At 48.8% G+C, this 18,465-nt stretch overlaps 1 protein-coding gene across 10 annotated transcripts in view; it reads left to right on the forward strand.

Annotated features, from left to right (window-relative positions):
- Nucleotides 1-18,465, forward strand: part of ZNF516 (zinc finger protein 516) — a 99,397-nt gene that overhangs the window by 48,369 nt on the left and 32,563 nt on the right. The window lies entirely within an intron of this gene.

Consider the following 18,465-nt stretch of genomic DNA (forward strand, 5'->3'; position numbering starts at 1 on the left):
GCCCAGGTCCCAGTAGCCCTGCGTCCGGGTTGCCCTTGCCCGGGTATCTCACGTCCAGGTGGTTTGGGCCCAGGTAGCACTGTAAGTGGGTCCGGGAAATCTTTGCCTGGGTTCTCACGCTCAGGTGAGCCAGGCTCACTCAGGTCGTCTTGGACACGGATGGCCGTGTGCCTAGGTACCACTGAGCTGGGGAAGTCCAGATCCAATAGACTGCTGCCACGTGGGGCAGGCATCATTACTGCCCAGGCAGTTGAGGCTCAGGTAGCCCTGCCTGCAGGTGGCCCAGCATCCTTGATGCTCAGGTAGCCTCATCCTTCGGTGGCCCTACCCCCAGGTGACCCTGAGCTTGCTGCCTTTTCCCAGGTATTCCAGGCTCAGGTAGTCCTGACTCAGGTGCCCCTGCACTCAGAGAGTCTGTACCCAGTGTATACTTGGAGCTTGGGCTGGTGGGTGCAGACCCAGGCCCCTGTCAGCTCCACTTGAGGCTCCTGTTTGCTGTCTGCCTATAGTGTTCGCATAAATCAACCCTGGCTGCTGAGGTCATGGTCTCTCTGGAGCATCAGACACTTCTGAGCAAAGACCAGGTGATGGAGCCCCTCTGAGGTGTACCCTTCTCTGCTCACCATCAGCTGGGGCACACACGCTTTCCTCTGTTTCTCTCCTTGCACCAGACAGCTGAGGGAAAGAGGACCTTCATATTGTGTGCAGTTATAATTAATCTCCTCGGATTCCAGTAACCCTATGGGTTTAGAGATGGCTAATTGGAACCAGATTACTTTCCAAGTTGCAGCTATATAAATATTTAAAGATACTTGACCAACTTTATTCCCATCATGTTCCTATTTTTTAGTCAATTTTATACATTTTGATATCTTCTTTAATTTTTGTCTTGGGTAACTACTTTAAGTGGAGGTGATGTTTCAGTTACAAGCTTGTAACTTTCTCCCCTTGGCTAGGAATGTTTTCTTTTTTCCCTGAAAATTGGTTTGACTGGTTGTTACTTTTAGGGAATGATTGGAGATGATGGAAATCCCAGTGCTTCAGCTCCGCTTTTTGTATTCTGTAGTGAGGAAAACCGCCCCTGTGCACCTCTTTAAAACAACCCATGAGGGTATGTCATTTTTCCCGTACTGAAAATGAAGCTAGTTCTCTTGAACAGAGTTTAATTATTACAGGTCTAGACAATGTATTGTGTGAGCGTCTGGTACACTCAAGTATATGCAAAGCCAGTAGAAGTGTAGTAAAAAGTTTCTCTGATCCTGCAGGGCAGTCTGTACTGAATCTGCACACATGTACATGTCCATAAGTGAAAAATAGCACATTATGCATCAGTTCATATTTTGCATTTCATTTCTTAGTCATTCACTCGTGGGAGGAAGCAAGATAATATCCCTTTCTCTGAAACTGTACTGTGCATTATGGGAGATTGTCTGGATTCTAACAGCAGTTGGTCATGTATGGCCTGGGGAACCCATTTGTGACCCGGGGTGGCATGTTTGAGGACTAATTTTTGTTTTTCCTTTTTAAAAATGTTGACAACTATAGATTTTACTGGTTACATACCAGTAACACTATGTCTACTTTTTGGAGCACATTTGGATAAAATGCTAAGCTGGTAATAATTTTTTATAACTTTGAAGACAAATATTTTTAATATTTGGAAAAGCTGTCCTTCACCTCTTCTATTATGATAGATGTGAGATGACCAGTAATAAGCAAATTCAGCAGTGCCTTTAAAGTCAAGATGTGTGAAAGATCAAATTACATTCACTGTAAATTGAAATTTACTGTTTTTTTCCCTCAGGTTCATTAAAGTTTAGAGATTATCATTTACTTCTTAATGAGATTATATGTGTTTTCTCTATATGCAATCTACTTTTTGAGAAATTTGGTGCCTCTGATGATTCCATAACAAGATTATATATAGTAGTGAATTTTGCAAGTTGACAATAGAATATTATAGTTTGTTGAGAGACTAGAAAATTTTATGACAGTGGTGTAAAATGTTGAACATCATAGGTCTGCACGGGTCATTTTTTTGTAGCCCCAAAGGACAGTATCTTTCCTCCTAAAGATACAATTTTATATCATAGCAGGCCTTGAATGTTCTTGTTGTTCAGTTGCTCAGTCTTGTTGACTCTTTGTGACCCTATGGACTGCAGCACACCAGGCTTCCCTGTTCTTCACTATTTCCTGGGTCAGTGATGCCATCCCACCATCTCATCCTCTGTCACCCCCTTCTACTCCTGCCCTCAATCTTTCCCAGCATCAGATAGCTTTTGCCAGTGAGTCAGTTCTTCACATCAGGTGGCCGAAGTATTGGAGTTTGAGCTTCAGCATCATTCCTTCCAATGAATATTCAGGACTGATTTCCTTTAGGATGGACTGGTTTCATCTCCTTGTTGTCTAAGGGACTCTAAAGTGTCTTCTCCAGCAATGTAGTTTGAAAGCATCAGTTCTTCGGTGCTCAGCTTTCTTTATGGTTGAACTCTCACATCTTTACATGACTACTGGAAAAACCGTAGCTTTGACTATATGGACCTTTGTTGACAAAGTTATGTGTCTGCTTTTTAATACACTGCCTAGGTTTGTCATAGCTTTTCTTCCAAGGAGCAAGTGTCTTTGGCTGGCATTAGATCTCGGATGCCCCTTATGGAGAGAGGAGTGTTATATGGATTTAAGACTCACAAAGCAGTTTCCTTGGCAGGGATTGGCGAGAACTTGGAAACAACCATTAATACTTTGGAAAAGCAAATGGGTGCTTTGAATCCTCTATTTTGATCTGCAGTGAACCTTTCTTTTTAAAAAAATGCACTCAACTTTGGAAAATACTTGCCTTTCTTGTCACTGAAAGATGACTTAGATCTTTAAACATTGAAATGACTTTAAATTCTCATAGAACCTGGGTGGGATGACTGGTTAAATTTATGAGAGGAAACACATAGGAATTGAGTCACAGAAAGATCAGACTGGTTCTCATGAACGTGAGTTCACCTGTGGTGGCAGAGTTGATGTCAGAATTCAGATTTTTGTGACCTTTCCAGTAAATCCCCATCATGCCATAATTTCCTCCAAAGATTTTTGACATCCAGGAGTGGGTTTAAACACTGCTTCTGAATCTGGAGACAATTTACATGATTAGATTAATTGAAAGTAACTTCTCTTTTTTCATGAAACATTCTTTGTTAGAGTGTTGCTGCCTCCTGCTTTGGAAAGCGCTGATTGTCACATTACCTGTATTTCCACATAAGAGTGAGTCACTGCAGCCCTCATTAAGGACTTAAAATAGTCTAAGAGCAAAGTTGTGAATAAAACTCAATAATTTAAAATGTGTTAGTGAGCTGAATTTAAGTCTCCATTGAGAAAGTGACTTGGCACCGATGGAAAGTACATGTCTGGAGTTCACAAAAATTAGTCCTTTTAATTAAGGAAGAGGAGCCTTGAAAGGGCATAAAATTGAAATGAGAAAAATTAATGTTTTCAACCATGGAGTAGAGTTAGGGTGTTCACAAGTCATCACTGTGGACAGGCGAACAGGCCAAAGAGGAATTCTGCTCAGAAAGCAGTGGAATAGGCGACTTCCTTGACAGTCCAGTGGTTAAGACCCCGCACTTCGACTGGTGGAGGCGCCGGTTCCATCCCTGGTCAGGGAACTAAGATCCCACATGCCTCGTGGTGCAGCTAGGAAAAATAACTGAAATCATGAGAATACTGGGGTGATTAGGAGTGATGGAAGCCCTCTGAGTGTATCTTGAAGGACTCTTCGTGAGGTCCCTGTACTGGAAGACGTGCTGCCCTTGGGGGAAGCCTGGCCTTGTGATGCAAAACCCATTCCCAATGTGTATCTCCATACCGTTTCTGCTAACCCTTAGGTGATTGATTACCCCAGGTATTTTTGTTGTTGAAGTATAATGGCTTTATAATATTATATTAGTTTCAAGTGTATGACATAGTGATTCAGTATTTTTATAGATATATTGTATTTAAAGTTATGACAAAGTAATGACTCTTTCCCTATGTTGGATAATATATCCTTGGTTTTGACTATTTTCTGTTATTCTAACTTCTTCTATCACATCAAATCCATAATCTGCTGAGCCCAGCCTCTCTCTGTATCTTTGGATGATGGCTGTAACGTAATTGATAGTAAAACCCCAAGTTTTGAAATTGCAGATAGTGAAATTGCAAATATCTGACTGTTTCTAACTGACAAATCATATGACTCAACTTTCATAGAATGGAAAGTTCTGTGAACGAGTGCCACAGTATTATAGGTAGTTGGAAGAATTAAGGAGAGAGTTTTCAGGATTAAAAAGTACAGTCAAGGGAAGAAAAGACCGTTAAAGAAAGAAATTATTTATTTCAGAAAGCTTCCATTTTCTGATATTTCTCTGCTTGCTTCCTCCAGTCGCACACTCTCAGACGTTACCGCTCATCTTTTTCCTGTTGTAACTGCAAGAAGGGCCACAGTGTTTTGGTTGTAAAATGTTACGGGAGCACGTGCTCTGAGCCCGACCGCTCGTCCACAGTAGCGTGTGGGTGGGTGAGGCCGGCCAAGCCACGGTCACCCAGCTTCCAGAAGGGTTAACCTTCTCTTTTTTTTCCATAGAGTGTGGGCAGTCATTAAAGCAGTTTAGGGAGGAAACATTGCTACGTGTCCTCCCACGGTGGGGATTTAGGGGGACTCTAGAGGACAGCAGTCCGAGTGTGGAGTGTGGGGTGGGCTGGGGAGAGGTATTGACCGGCAGGTGGGCCTGCTGGCCTGGGAGGCTATTGTTGTTACTTAGCGTTTACTTTGCACAGAGCAGGAGGCACTCTGGGCATGGATTCTCCCTATTGTCCTGTCCGGATCCACGCCGGGGTGTGTTCTGAGCCAGGGAGCTGGGCCCCGCTTGCAGACCTGCCCGGTTCCCGTCTCTGATGCTCAGTGACTGGGAAGGACTTCTCTCCTAGCGCGAGGCTTCATCAGTGCCTCCCCCACTCAAGAAGCTAAAAATGACACCACAAAGAAAGGGGCTGGGGGCAAGGAGGAGAGATCATAAATACAGTGGGAGGATGGGAAACAGGATGTGTGTAACTGGCTCGTGTGGCTCAGCGGGTAAAGAATCTGCCTGCAATGCAGAGACAAGGGTTCAATCCTTGGGTTGGGAAGATCTCCTGGAGAAGTGAATGGCAACCCCCTCCAGTGTTCCTGCCTGGAGAATCCCATGGACAGAGGAGCCTGGCAGGTTATAGTCCCCGGGGTCATGAGAGTCGGACACGACTGAGTGACTAAACACCACCACCACCAACTGTGGGGTGGCAGGCGCATCCGGGAACAGTCGTGTGCCTGAGATGAACCCCCAGTCCCCAGGGCCCCGGGCTGGGGCAGGAGTGATCCTGGGACCCTGGGCGGTGTCAGTCCTGCGTGGTCCTGGGACCCTGTTAAACGGGAGCCTGCGGGATGGGTCCGAGTGAGACCAGGAGGCCGGCTCCCTCGGACACAGTTCCCTCTGGCATGCCGGGCCCAGTTTCCCATCCCTGGCGGCCTCGGCACCTTGGGTGATGAGAACCTGGTAACTGCACGTGCAGGTCGGTCGGCCGATGCGTAAGTGCCCCGGCTCTGATACTGGCGCTGGGCCGGGCCCCAGGGCTGGGGTGCTCCCTGCCCTGTGCCCATGAGCGCCGGAGCACAGCCCCGGGGTGGGGACCTGATGGGACGAGACTCTGGACGGCAGAGGGAGGAAGGGAGAGCAGGTTGATCCCAGACCACAGAGGAGGGGCCGAGAATGCAGACGGATGCCTTCTGAGCTAGACGTGAGGGCGACCACCCCCCTTCGTCTTTCCTGCTGGATGAAACACCAAGGTATTTACTTAGGTGGGAGTAAAGCGAGAGTTGAAAACCCTCCTATCAAATCCTTATTCAGTAGAAAGACTCACTGAAGTTCTTTAAGAAAAATATCCAGATGCACTTGACAGCCGACCGCAGAATGCCCTGTGGTTTAGTTAGCATCTTAGCAACCAGGAGCAACGCAGTCAGCGCACGCATGGAGACGCTGGTAATTATTCACCGGCCCTGCAGTCCCCTGGTAGGCCTCGGAATTATCACAGCAAGAGTGAGTTACGATGGGAATAGAGCCTCGGAGGTGTGTTTTATTGTATTCTGATTCTTCAAACACTGATCGTCTGTGCATGGCGTGCGTGCTCATATTTGCTTGATCACCATGCCGCATCCCCTGACCTTCCAGAATGAATGAATTACGCTGTGAAACACGTCAGACTCTGGAGATGAGGCTCTGAGCTGTTCTTTTGACGCTGAGACACACACGTGGGATGCACGGTCCTCGGGCTGTGAAGCCGACGCTGTGCAAACACTGTGGCTTCTTAGCAGGATCCAAACGCTTCTTTGTTGTCTGTCCCTGTCTCCATTTCTCTCTTTCACACAAGATGTGTTGTCTCTGCTAGATCGCTTTAGTCGTGTCCAGCTCTCTGCAACCCTGTGGACCGCAGCGCACCAGGCTCTTCTGTGCATGGGATTCTCCCGGCAAGAATACTGTCGTGGGTTGCCATTTCCCTCTCCAGGGGATCTTCCTGACCCAGGGATCAAACCCACATCTCTTATGTCTCCTGCATTGAAAGGTGGATTCTTTATCACTAGCACCACCTGAGAAGCCCTTCACACAAGACAGAATCATAGAATTTAGAGCTGGAGGGAACTGGGGGATAGTGGTCTGTCCCCTGTTTTAACAGAGAGGAAACCAAAGCACAGGGGTATCCTCGTGGCTTGCCCAGCATCTTCAGGACTCCAGGTTGTGGTTCTCCTTCTGCATGAAGTAGCGGTGTGTTTTCATCCCTCAGCCGCTGGGGGTCCGGCTTCCTGGGCTGCACATACGGGCTGGGACCCCGCCCCTGGGTTTGTTCCTGCCATGTTCCTTGCGGTGCCCGGCTCCGCCTGGCGTCCTGTCCACACCACTCTTGTTGGTGCCAGAGTTAGAACCAGAACTGACGTCTACAGGGTCCGTCTCCCAGCCTGGGAGAGGGTATCTGTCTTGGCTTGTCGCTTGAGGGGCAGCATCCTGTGGTCCTAGATACACAGTCCTAGAAAAATGCACTGAAATTCAGGGCCCGCCTGGGGCTCCAGATCCACCGTCTCCACGGCCACCGGCCCCGAAGGCGGCCGAGATGCAGCGGAGGCGGCCCAGCTGAGCTCTGCAATCCTGTCCCGTCCTCATCGGGGTGGGTCCTGGCTCCATCCTGTCTCCAGGAGGCTGCTTGTGGGCAACATCTAGTGGGTGTTCTCTGGAGGAGAAATTCATAATGTTCTGGATGCCAATAAAAAACACATGCCCTGTGTCCATAGAGACTTGTTTGATGTGACCCCTTTTCAGTCTCTCCTGTCTGTGCATTTCCTAAATTCCATCACCTCCCGCCATCCTGCTGGCTGTAGGTTTCCCCCTGTGTGCGGTGTGGGTGCTGCTGGCCTTGATTTTTGGCTCCTCTGTTGTGGTCCACACGTCACGAAGAGGAGCCTGGTCCCCTCCGGTTCAGACAGGAGCTTGTGACGACGTGAGGTGCAAGCCCCCTCTCTGTAGATGTTACCCCTCTGTGCATACGCACATGCTCAGTCACTTTCATCATGTCTGACTCTTGGCAACCCACTAGAGTGTAGCCTGCCAGGCTCCTCTGTCCACGGGATTCTCCAGGCAAGGATACTGGAGTGGGTTGCTGTGCCCTCCTCCAGGGGATCTTCCCAGCCCAGGGATTAAACTGATGTCTCCTGCATCTCCCGCATTGCCGGCGGATTCTTTACCACTGAGCCGTTGGGGAAGCCCATTACCCCTGTGTAGTAGAGACAACTGAGTTTGGGTCTGTCACCCCAGACTCCTGAGATGTGGCCTTCTGTGGGAAGAGTTGGATTGAACTGATTTTGCTTCTGAACCATCAGTTGCCGGTCAGCAGCAGGGTGTCCCGGGCAGCTCTGTAGGAGGATGACCCTGGGCTGCGGAAGCGGGGTCACTCCTGGTGAGCTGGGGTGTCCCAGCTGTCCTCGACACATGTCACTCTACCGACACCTGTCTTTCTGGGGGAATCGTCAGGGTGCAGATGCTGAGAGGCTGCAAGGACCCAGTGCCTTTGCCCCTGGCCCTGGGGTCTTTGCGGCTGAGAAGAGCAGCCCTCTTCTGCTCCCACTGTGGCCGAGCCCACTGGGAGTCCGGAGCTCATGGCCATTGCCCGTGATCTCAGAAGCAGACCCACCTGGAGCCCAGGCGGCCTCTTCTTTCAGGACGCACCGTCCTTCCGAGGCACGCTCTGGCCCAGCCAGCTCTGTACCGAGGGTGCTATTTGATTCGTATCATCCTTGGTCAGCGTGTTTGTCGTGGGCAATGAATCATTTATATCTGAGATTCTCTTTAGTCAAGTATTTAGGTTTTGTTTTATAAGTATGTTTGTTGTGTACATGTCTGGCACAAATTCTTAAAATTTCATCCATAACTTTAGTTTTTTTTTTTTAATTTCTTAATTTCCTGTGCACAGGCCCTAATCCAAGACTGGTTTTTGTGAAACCTTTGCAGGCTCCTGATATGATCTAGTATTTGCATGCACAGTTTGCATACTTTGCATGTTAAAACAGACTGTACTTTCAGATCTGTATTTTACTCGAATTGAAAAAGCTCGGGATAGTCTTCTCTGGATTGAAAGTTAGCAGGTCAGGGTTTTCTTTGCTGGAATTTTACCTGGACCTGTGTGTGTGGTCAGGGTAGTCATGTCCACTCAGAGGGTACCTCCTCTTGTGCTTTGTTTACGGAGGCAGCCATCGATCTGAGAGCAGTGTCCTCACAGATGACGAAGACATTCAGGCTAACTGCTGGCTGCCAAGTATGTTCTCCAACAACGTGCCAGATTTGAGTATTTCTCGTGCTCTTTTTGCGAACTCCAGACTTTCAGCCCCGTGGACGAGCTGAATTCCAGTTTTACTGACTGCCCTTTTCATTTCTTAGTCTAATCGGTTACCGAAGTACACCATCTGAGAGGGTAGCCCAGGGGGACCCTCTGATGACGGACTGACCGCGCTAGAGAAGGTGGTGTGTGTGCCTGGCCCTAACGTCCGAAGCCTGCTGGGAGCTGCGGCTTCCTCCCCAGAATCCTGCAGTCAGGTTGTTCTGCACACGAACGGGCAGTTCACTGATGGACTGGACGCTGGAGAACACCGTTTTGGACGTGGGAATGATGGTCAGGTTTCCAGTCTGACTTCTGGATGCTATAATTGCTTCCATTCAAAGCTTGTCTGTGATGTTCTTGGTTTTTAAAAAACAGATTTCTGCAGAATTCATGAGATATGATTTACACAGGTTATTCTGGCGTTGGGCTTGAAATGCATAGTAATGGGGTGGATCAAACGTTTTCGTCTTTAAGAAATAGAAGTTTGGGGCTGTTCTTTTTCTTTTTTTTTTTTTAATGGTGAAATATGGTAGGGTAGGGCCATGAGGTTACAACAGGCATTCAACCTTTAAAAGCTCTTTTTCTGTAAAGCTCCTTGGCTGGTAGGGACGCGTGGTTACTGGCCGCACAGTGCGGCTCAGAGTGTTAGCTGAGGGCTTACAGAGCTCCCGAGTTCCAGGCGCCGAGGACGGGGTTGCAAAGTCCTGACTTGGGAATTTTGTAAACTCTGAACACAAGGTTCTGGACAGGTGGTGTGTAACACCAAGGAGAGAAAGAGTCTCTGCAGTTTCCATGGTGACAGCCTACTCACCACTTAGAAACAAGTTCTTGCTGCTGATCACAAAAGGGCCCCGGGCTTACGCGCGTTCGTGGGGACGAGAGGAAGCTGCCCCAGAGCTGCCTCCTGTGCGGGATCCGTTTTAAATATCCGGATTTCCTTCCCATTCTGGGTCAGAGTTCCTTGGGTTTTTCTTCCTTGAGTTCAGGATCCTCTTCTCTGAGTTTGAAGGTCTGGTGTGTTGGGGGGGCTGTTTTAGACGCTTGTAGGTTTTGGGGTCACACAGAGTCGGACACGACTGAAGTGACTTAGCAGCAGCAGCAGGTTTTGGAGCAGCGGTGCTTGAGGATGCCTCCCAGAGCAGGTGCGGGGAAGGCGGGTGAGGGGCTGGTCTTCCCTCCATCCAGGGGTCCAGCATCAGCCTCGCCCATCCTGCTGCCCACTGGTCATCATCTCCCCCACCCTGCTCAGCCCCTTTGCCCTCCCTCTATCCGAGGCCCCTTTTCTATCCGAGGGCAAAGGGAGGGGAAGGACACTGGGTCACGCCCAGCGCCCAGTGTGCAGGGCAAGGCATGGTGTCGGGGTGTGGTGGGCTCGGGTGACCATCCGTCCAGGCGCAGAGCCTCCAGTGCTTGTGTCCCAATGCCAGGGACAGGCTGCGGCCAGTACCCCTGGAACAGATCACTGCGACCCTTGTCATTCCCACAGGCCTCCTTGGGGGATCCCTGCCCCCGCCCCTCTGCCCTGGCTGCAGGGGAATGTGTCACTTCTCAGTTCCCTCTGATGCCCTTAGTGTGGGGGAGGACCTTCCAGGGAAAGGTTTGTTGTTCAGTGGCTCAGTCGTGTCTGATTCTTTGCAGCCCCATGGACTGTAGCACGCCAGGCTTCTCTGTCCTTCATTAGCTCCTCAAGTCTCTCAGACTCATGTCCATTGAGTCAGTGATGCCATTCAACCATCTCATCCTCTGTCATCCCCTTCTCCTTTTGCCTTCGGTCTTTCCCAGCATCAGGGTCTTTTCCAGTGAGTCGGCTCTTCACATCAGGTGGCCGAAGAATTGGAGCTTCAGTTTCAGCGTCAGTCCTTCCAGTGAATATTCAGGGGTGATTTCCTTTAAGGGCAAGGTTAGGGTCCCTCAAAGCTGGTCTTCTTGCCTTAGAACTGCTCGCCCCCGCTCTTCTGCCCCCAGATGAGGCAGGGAGGGGCCAAGGCCCCCTGAGTCCAGCCCCAGCGCCTCACCTGCATAGGAGGGACCCTTGGAGCCACCGAGGCTCTGAGAGGCCCATCTAGTGGAGGCTGGTCATTGGTTAACTGCTGCCCTGTGGTTTGGGTCCCCTGAAGGTAACACCGGCTTCTGCTCTGTCTCCCATGAGCACGTTCCCTCTCCTCAGTAGACGAATGATACCGCATGTAGATGAAAAGTAATTTTCTTCATGACATGTGATGCTGGCGTTTACATCAGTGTTGACACTTTTTTTTCCCCTGTTTTTGGACTGAGTGGCTGACTCATACAGTGCTTCCTTTGAAGTCATTCATGTAAATAATGTATTTGTTTAGCTGAAAACATGTTAGAGGTTCAGTACATAAAAAATACAGGATGCCTGGTAAATTTCACATAAACATCGAATAGCTTTTTTTAGTGTGTGTCCCACATAGCGTTTGAGACATAGGCTGAAAGTGACGTGTCTTTGGTCTGCAGTTCAGATTGCCCGGCTCCCCCGTGTGTTCCTGGTGTGGGTCTCTGGGCGAGTCTCCTGGCAGGTGGTTATTTCAGGACAGCCAGGAAGTGCCTGGTCTTGTTTCCTGGCCTGCTTGTGGGCTCACTGAGACCTGTTCAGCAGCTCTGTTCACTGCCGGACCTCATGCTGTGAAGGTTGGGATGATAATTAGCTGAGGGATAAAAGGGGACAGTTCTCTGGTGGAGAGTCCTTGCTCTCTGGCTTCCAGGGATCGATACTTTGAACACATGCATTACCTGCATTGAGGGTCAGAACAGTGCTGGTGGAGAAGGAGATGCGGGAGGAAATGAAAATTGCTTTTATTCTGTTTGATGGATGAAAAAAACCTTAGCATTTTTTAACACAGAAAATGTTCTACGCGCTTCCTGGAGTCAGGACCGTGTGACATATTTGAGTGTCCTATATAGCGTGCAGCCACTGTGACTGTGACACTTTCTGAAATCCGTCCTGAGAATAACGCTGCCCCAGGGCTGGCTGCTCCAGCATGGATGTCAGTCATCAGAGGAAAGTTCTGTTCCGTTTGGAATTTGGTAGGTGGTTTGCTGCTCCCTCATAGGTCCGTGCTGTTCCACAGTGGGGTGGCAGTATTCCTTGATGTGTGTAGTATTGGGGTCACAGCTTTGCCCTAACTCTGTGGGACCCTGGTGGATGCCCTCAAGAATCTGGTAGCTTGGTTAGTAAAAGGCTCCATCTAGCCCGAACTGCTGAAACTTACCCTACATTCAAGGGCCCATCTCCTTAATTCAAAATAAAAAGGGCCCCAGGAATCCTCCAGACCATACTCTAAGAAAGCTGTGGTACATATACACAATGGAATATTACTCAGCTATTAAAAAGAACACATTTGAATCAGTTCTAATGAGGTGCATGAAACCGAAGTCTATTATACAGAGTGAAGTAAGTCAGAAAGAAAAACACCAATGCAGTATACTAACACATATATATATAGAATTTAGAAAGATGGTAATGATGACCCTGTATGTGAGACAGCAAAAGAGACACAGATATAAAGAACAGACTTTTGGACTCTGGGAGAAGGCGAGGGTAGGATGATTTGAGAGAATAGCATTGAAACATGTATATTACCACATGTGAAACAGATGACCAGTCCAGGTTGGATGCATGAGACAAGTGCTCGGGGCTGGTGCACCGGGATGACCCAGAGGGATGGGATGGGGAGGGAGGTGGGAGGGGGGTTCAGGATGGGGAATACGTGTAAATCCATGGCTGATTCATGTCAATGTATGGCAAAACCACCACAATATTGTAAAGTAATTAGCTTCCAATTAAAAAAAAAACAAAACAGAGCCCCAGGAATCCTCCAGACCATACTCTAAGATGTGGGCTGCCCAGATGTAGGGACACGGTCCTGTAATCCCAGTCTGTGATCTGTAGCCTGTCATTTGCACAAAAATAGTCAATAATGACCCAGGACTCATGACCATCCCCCAAATAGCATGAGGAATTTGGTTTATTTACTTGGTGTATTTCTTCTGATTCTGAATTGATTTTGACTATGCGTGATCTATCCTCATTCAGTTTTGGTTAAAAACCCTGTAACTATGGGTGGAGAAAATCTGGCAGATCACTGTTGTCTTGGGACTCCTCTGTCCCTGGTTGGAATGCTTGGAGAATTTCTGACACCCCGTAGCGTCCATGGTGCCGATGGACAAGCTGTAGAAGCAGTGGGCGCCTCCCTTCCCTCTGTGCAGAGAGCTCTTGAGTTCATTTTGCAAGACGGATCTGGAATTGAAATAGAAGGTCCTGGAATCTGGTGTCGCCTTGAAATGAGGCCTCCGTGAGTCAGTGAAGGTCCTGACCCACCTGAATGGGGTTCAGAGGTGAGCGTTATCTCCTGCCATCGAGGTCTTGTCCCGTCTTGTTGCTCACCTGGCGTTGGAGGCAAGGTCACGTCAGGCAAGCACCTGTGGGATACGCAGGGAGGCCTGGGCCGCGCTGGTCTCTCCCCAAGGAACTTCAGAACCACAGACTGGATCTCTGTAACTTCTTTCCCACCTGTAAAAGGGGGGCGTTGTCTTCCTCCTGAGCACCCTTTCCTTGGAAAGATGCAGTGAACCCCTGCGTGGATTCCTGTGATCCCCGACCTTATGGGAGGGGCTGCCTGCTGCACGACAGAGCCCCGCACCTCTGAGCTCACCAGTGGAAGCCTCCAGACGCGCTCAGCACAGGGTTTCCATGCCGACGCCAGGCGGCAAGGTGGTGCAACTTCTAGTTGTAGGATTACAAGTGGTTCTGAGAGGACCTGTTGGCGTCTTCATGAGCTAACACTCAATCAGCCAATCACAAACATAGGTTTTCCTTGTGTATCTTAAAGATTTGTGCAGAGGAGAATTAATGCTAAACCATTTTATTTTTCCATTTTGTCCTGTTTTATAATCTGAAATCCCTTCTCTCCTTCACTGCCTGTCATTTAAACTGTTTCTCTTGTCCTTTCATTGGCAGAACTGGGAAAATACCCCTCCTCTCCCGTCTCCCCAAGGTCACCCTGCTCATCCTCCTTGACCTCCTTGATGGGGTCCGTGTGCAAAAGTGTGTATGGTCCATGATTCCTTTCCATTTAGTGCATGGATGTCTCCTGTCCTCACTTCCCCATAAACACATAGGCACGTCTCCTATAGCCTTAGGACTGCCTCATACTTAGTTCTTTTGTTGGAGACCATACTCGATTACCATTGCAGTGACTGCATTTATGATCCCTCAGTTTCCAGAAAGTTCATCCCCAGCCTCATGGTCTCAGGGACAGCCTGCTTGTGTCTGACCCCCGCCGTCCACCTGTGTCCACTGTGGGGCCCTGGGAGCTGAGCAGGGGAGAAAAGTGAGTGTGAGCCGCTCAGTCGTGTCCGACTTTGCCAGCCCATGGACTGTAGCCCGCTAAGCTCCTCTGTGCATGGGATTCTCCAGGCAAGAGCACTGGAGTGGGTGGCATTCCTTTCTCCAGGGGACCTTCCTGACCCCGGGATTGGACCTGGGTCTCCTGCACTGCAGGCGGCTCCTTCACGTCTGAGCCACGGAGCGGGGTGGGGCGCTGCGCCTGGACCTGCAGCCCTTTGGGGGGACACACACCGTGGGGGCTGGGACAGCGCTGCCCCTGGCATCTCTTGGCGACCTTTCACCTCAGCCTCGCTTTGGGGCAGGTCCTCCACGTCTGCAGCCAGCAGCTCTGACTTACTGGTTTCCGGTCAGCCACCAAAGACCAGGTTGGCTGAATTTGTCTGGTTTGTACATTAAATTGCTCGAGTGGCCGTAATTTTATTTAAAATGGAAATAATGATCATTAATTGTCTGGTGCCTTAATCAATATTAAGATTAAATAAAAGGAAGCTCTGCCTCAAAATGGCCAGAGTTACACAGTTTGACACATGTGCGGAGCAGAAAGACCCATGATGTCTTGAGCGCCAGACCCGCCAGGTGACTAAGCTCCACAGAAACATCTTCAGAGACTCCTTTTACCTTTGAAATACAGAGTCTGTGGCACAGTGTCTCTACTTTTTTTTTTTTTTTTTTTACTGTAAGTAAAATCAGAGAGCTGTGAAGTGTCTGACTCTGTGACCCCATGGGCTGCAGCACACCAGGCTTCCCTGTCCCTCACTTCTCCCGGAGTTTGCTCAGACTCATGTCCATTGAGTTGGTGATGCCATCCAACCATCTCATCCTCTGTCGCCCCTTCTCCTCCTGACCTTAACCTTTCCCAGCGTCAGGGTTTTTTGCAGTGAATCAGCTCTTCACATCAGGTGGCTGAAGTATTGGGACTTCAGCTTCAGGGTTGATTTCCTTTAGGATTGGCTGGGATGATCTCCTTGCTGTCCAAGGGACTCTCTAAGGAACTATGCCTTTTTTTTCCCCTAAGAAATAATAAAACTTTCAGTGCAGTATTTTCTCTGATTGAAACCTACCAAGTTAATATTAATTACATCCAAAAAAGGATTTAAAAAAATCCCTTTAAGTTTTGTTACTTTTTGACTTTAAATAGCAGGAAAGTGTCAGTTGTAAATTCTGAGATAACAGGTTTTTACCAAGGATTCCTTAATAGGATAGGGTGTGTGTGTGTGCTCAGTCGTGTCTGACACTTTGCGACCCCATGGACTATAGCCCACCAGGCTCCTCTGTCCGTGGAATCCTCCAGGCAAGAATACTGGAGTGGGCTGCCATTTCCTTCTCCAGGGGATCTTCCTGACCCAGGGATTGAACCCACGACTCTTGCATTTCCTGCATTGGCAGGCGGTTTCTTTACTACTGCACTACCAAAGCTGGCCCTGGATTATGCGTTTATTTAAATACTTTAACAACGCGTGTTTTAGATAAATGGATGCATTGCTCACAAATCTCCTTGGTAAAGACAGAAAGCCCTGAATGTTTCCACGCTAGTTGAAGGCAGAAAAGTGTTCAGATTTTGAAGGTTCGGAATTCGTGGAGTTGTCCCCGATAGCTCTGATTTCCGTTTTCTTTTTTTTTTTTATTTCCACGTTTTCATGGGTTAATACAGTTTCGAAAGAGCGGAGAGGATTGTGGAGTAAAACGTTTAAGGCTGAAGCCGTGCACGCAGGTCTCTGCCCTTGCCGAGGACAGGGCGAGCCTGTCCTTTGAAGTCGGGAGGCAGGGACGAGATGAACCACTGGGCAAGTTGCACAGGGTGGAAGCACTCGGAGTTCAAAGGCATCGCACAGAGACCCTTTGCCAAGTTTCATTTCTAAACTTTGCAGCAGTCCTCAAATGGTCGCAAGCGGAGGAGCTCTGTGAAAACCTGTTTGTTTCTCAGTATCCCAGGCTGCCCTGACCCTATGTTCTCCAGGTTATTTATGGAGGTCTTTGGGGCCACGCTGGCCAAAGATGAGAGCGGCGGGACTTCCCTGCGTCGTCCTTCTGTCCTCTCTGCGTGCTGATTAACAGCGGCTGAAACTGGAGGTTGATTTGGAGGAGGGAGAATGGAGAAGCAGACTTCATGTTCCTTTCTCTACCATCAGCTTGGGATGGAGGCAGTGTTTAAGGTGGAGGGAAATGTGCATCTTCAAACATACTTCTTTGCCAATGATGAAGACTCTCCCACGTTTTCCTCCCTACCAATCTGGCAGCCATGGTCTCCACTGTGGAGGTTCAGTGTCTAGTTGTGCGTGCGTGCTGAGTCACTTCCAACCCTCTGCGACCCCATGGACCATAGTCCACCAGGTTCCTCTGTCCGTGGGATTCTCCAGGCTAGAATACTGGGTTGCAGGCCCGCCTCCAGGGGGTCTTCGTGACCCAGGAGTGGAACCCGCGCCTCCTGTGTCTCCTGCATTGGCAGGCAGGTTCTTCACCACCAGCGCCGCCTGGAGAGACCTGCTGCTGGGCTCGGGGAGCTCCCCATCTGCACTGGAAGAGGGAGGGCCGTGCGACTTGCGTGGTGTCCGACCCCCAGGGGCCCCTCCTTCCTGCGGAGCTGGCCTCTTTCAGCGGGGTGAGGAAGCGCTCGTGGCTCAGTGCTGCGTGGTTTTCGTCCCGGGGTTTGCTTGCTTTCCTGGGAGCCTGGCCTTCCCTCTCGTGAGACACAGGTTCAGCGAGTGGTGTGGGAAGTCGGTCTTTCCGTCTGTTCGTCTAGTGTGGGAGGATCGTGACAGGTGCAGCTCACTCTGCTCCGGTCAGTTAGTGATGGGCTTCCAGGTATCGAGAAGACTGCTAACGGCGTGTTGACTCCTTTGCCAACATGTATCATTCATTTGAATAAAGGATTCAAAGCCAGGCTCACTCTGTGTTTAGTGGGAACAGGAATGGCAGGTGCCCGTTTGTATCATCCTTCTCGTGACCCGTCATTAACAAAATTAAGACCATCATTTAGAAACAAAGCTAGAATTTTCTGGCTTATTTTACCTTTCCCATGGTTAGGTGATTCTAAGCCAGTTTGGCAAGATGAAGAATGCTTTAACAAGCTTCAGTGCTAATGGAGTGGGTAGCCTTTTGTGGGCTGAAGATAGTCTTAAGAAAACCTAAAAAAAAGAAGGAAGCTTGGATGGACAATTCTGAATAGGTTGGAATATGTAATACATTGTGGCTCAGATGTCAAGCTTTGACAGTCACCAACCCCAGGAAGGCTGTCGGGCGTCCGCCTCGCCCCCCTGGCTGCAGTGGGTTCCCTGCCTGAAGACGTGCCTCTCATCAGCTAGCTCCTAAAGCCTCACATTAAATGCAAGGGATGCAGACTTTTAAAAGAAACTCCCTGAATGAGGAAGATCATAGCTGGTGTGCCAGCTTTACATAAGATTATTTTTTTCAATGAAATCTTACTTAAGTGTGTGCTCATGTGCTATTCATGAAAAAAAGGAAAATGCCCTGTTTCAGAAGAAATAAGGTTTTTCCCAGAGCGGGATTTTGAGCTGTCAGTGAGTAATGCCGAAAGCCAAACAGTAATAAATGACGTAGTTCACTCAAGTACTTAGCAGTGTACATGTGTACATGTATATGTGAGTCTTTCGGGTTCTGGGAGAAATACTGTTTTAAACTGAATTTGTTCAGAGTGAGGGCAAAGATCAGTTGGCTTTGGTGGCATCAGTTTCTCCAAAGCATCTTTTTTGTTTCAAATGTTTAATTTTAAAAAAAAGGGTTACATTAAATTCCTTAAGCTACTTGGTAGTTAGACAAGCTGTTTAAATAGTGTATCAATTTGAGAAAATATTTACAGAACCTTTTAAATAAACAGATGTTCACTAAGATACCTAAAAACCGTATTGGGACATTTTCATTCATGAGTTTTGTAAAGATTTTTACTGGTTCACTAGTGTTACATCATTCTTTAAAGACTTGTTTTGGTTTAGCATAAAATCATAAAATCAGTTTCTGTGGGGTGATGCCATGGAGGGGTGTAGGGGCCTGATCAGTTGAGAGAGTAATATCAGCTTTTAGTTTTATGATGGAGCAAACCATGTAGGAACACCTCACAGCCCCACAGCCTCACCTGCTGGGCCAGCCCTGGCCACCTTGCTCCAGATCCACCCGGGCCTCTGATACGGGGAGAGTGAAAGTGAGTTGTACCCGACTCTTTG

This window comes from Cervus canadensis, chromosome 23 (assembly GCF_019320065.1).
Source record: "Cervus canadensis isolate Bull #8, Minnesota chromosome 23, ASM1932006v1, whole genome shotgun sequence".
Classification (NCBI taxonomy): domain Eukaryota; kingdom Metazoa; phylum Chordata; class Mammalia; order Artiodactyla; family Cervidae; genus Cervus; species Cervus canadensis.